Consider the following 2,485-nt stretch of genomic DNA (forward strand, 5'->3'; position numbering starts at 1 on the left):
TGAAATTTGGAGTAATGTAACCTCACTTACGACGAAATGAAATGAACTTTGAATGAAGATTGTGGAAAATGTAAGGCTTCTTCCGCAAATTTTTTAACTGATAACATGTAATTAAGGTGTCCTCTATCCATTTCTATCAATTTCATGATCATACCTGGGGGGCTTATTAGCGCAACGTAACCGAATGCACTCTTGCAACCCCTCCATTTATGGGAAAAATTACTGCCCTACAAAAATATACTTTCAGATTACCAATAAACGATGCTTACTGATGTGTTGATGGTATCCCCCCACGGAAAATACATCTGTATAGTTACACGTCTCTGTCAAAATTTATAATAATGGAAGAGTTGTCACAGGAATCGATTAGTGACGAGACGATCGTGACCTTTTCGACCTTATAACCTTCGAAGGTAATAAAACTCTCAATGGCATTTTACCCTTCTACATGTAACACGTAAAGTTTAATTACAGTTGACGAGGCGATAACTTAGATCGGTAATAAGCTTAGATGGGACGAAACGAGACGTATCTTTGTAATGTTTATGATATAACTGGTAGATGATCATGTCGACTAGTTGTAACATTATACGTTGGTGAAGCGAGTAGCAACTTATCATTTCCATCAACACTTTGTTGGACTTATACGCAGCGTGCTGCGATGGACATGAACTTTATGGCAAAACAAATTTACGGACCTCGCTCGATTTTTCCTCTTCTCGTCGCAGTTCGCTATAAAGATGTGGAAAAGGTCTTCGCGCGGTGGCGGGGACGAGGCAATAAACGTCACAGAGATACGACCACACGCAAGAATAGATAAAAGTATATCTTCGGTACGACGACAACAACAACCATCCAAAGTACCCTGCAGCATTGCGAAATTCGCCCTTGCTACGAACAGCAAACTTCCATTTGCTCGAATTATAAATTCTGACAATCCCGGTAGCGTTACCGATTCCTGTCAAATAAATTACCGAAAAGCCCGACCGTGAAATCGTGCGAAAGCTCTTTCGGGCCAGGGCCGTTTGCTGCAGTACAAATCAATTTCGTAAAAAGCTCCCCAATCGTAAACGATCCACGATGTTATCGCTAACAAGTGTGAGTGAAGCACGGCCACCCATGATTGCGGCAAGAAATTAGTAATCGAGTGGGGGAGTGAAAAAGATAACGGACGAAAAGGACGAAACCGGTGGGTTTGTGACAGAGATGAAAGAAATCCTTCTCTTAATCGGGTAAATCTTCGAATGTCTTGTTTAATTTATCGGTCGTGTTCTCGCGACATCCGACTAATTGGGGACATATTACAGGTGAGAATTATTGGTCGGTTAAACATACAATCTTTTCCTTTTTTTAAAAGATTCAGGTAAATTCCCACCGCAAAAACAATAATCATAGTGATGAGCTGAATGGGCACATTTCTGAAACAGTGTGATGCCGGTCCATTAATTGGAATTGAGGGTTCGAGAGGGTACGCCTGAAGCCGTTCCACTAAATGCCCTTATTGTTACCGAGTCTAGTTGTGTTTGATTATATGATTATCGACGGCAGGTGTTCGAATTCCAATCGCATACTATTCGTGATTGATTGATTTTTTATTCTTATTGTTGTATCTATTCTTGCATTTAAAGGTGTTAATATTGCTTGATGTCATTAATCTTCAAAATTTCTAGCGGTGATGATTAAGTTTTTGTCTTCCTTTCTCTCAATTTTATAAATGCCTTTCGGTTTACAGACAGCTGCAAGAAGAGCGGAACGTGCTAGATGGACCACGACAATTTAAATACCGCGATTCGATATCAATCGACATTCTTTGAACGGCATGAAAACAAAGTTAGTAGGTACCAACCAGGGATCCATGGTAGTTGATCCTTATCAGAAGAATTTTACCATCTCCAAAATGTTACTTCGTAAAGTTGACTATTTAATCAAGCATGTTTTTCCCAAACTGTAAGGACGCTAATGGCGAGAATTTCATGATTAATAACAAAAAAAGTTGGAGAGAGTACCTATGCGTTACCACGCATGTGTTACTTGAAGAATGAAATATTCCGTGGTTATACCTATTTCAACATGGATATATTGACTAGATGCTTATAAAATGACGAAAGAAATTTCGCAAAGCATAAACCTGCTGAGAGGGATTCATTTGACACTTTCATTCTCTGGATTTTGTCGTTCGAGGCAAATTTTGTTCCAAGAATGCAACGTCAGGTATTTCAGCAATCAAAATCAATACCATCTTAGTTTAAATCCTACTCCTAAAGGCAAGCACTCAGTGAGAAGTTAAATAAATACTCTTAGATTCCTTCATATTCATAGATTTATTTATTTATTTTATTTATTTATTTATTTATTTATTTATTTATTTATTTATTTATTTATTTATTTATTTATTTATTTATTTATTTATTTATTTAATTTATTTATTTATTTATTTATTTATTTATTTATTTATTTATTTATTTATTTATTTATTTATTTATTT

At 36.5% G+C, this 2,485-nt stretch overlaps 1 long non-coding RNA gene across 1 annotated transcript; it reads left to right on the forward strand.

The window, feature by feature from the left end:
- The first annotated feature begins 216 nt into the window (after positions 1–216).
- Positions 217–2,283, forward strand: LOC116177900. Its single transcript, XR_004146779.1, has 3 exons — positions 217–413; positions 475–1,307; positions 1,358–2,283. It is a non-coding gene; the product is annotated as an uncharacterized LOC116177900 (long non-coding RNA).
- Positions 2,284–2,485: the final 202 nt, after the last annotated feature.

This window comes from Photinus pyralis, unplaced genomic scaffold (genome assembly GCF_008802855.1).
Source record: "Photinus pyralis isolate 1611_PpyrPB1 unplaced genomic scaffold, Ppyr1.3 Ppyr1.4_LG8, whole genome shotgun sequence".
Lineage (NCBI taxonomy): Eukaryota > Metazoa > Arthropoda > Insecta > Coleoptera > Lampyridae > Photinus > Photinus pyralis.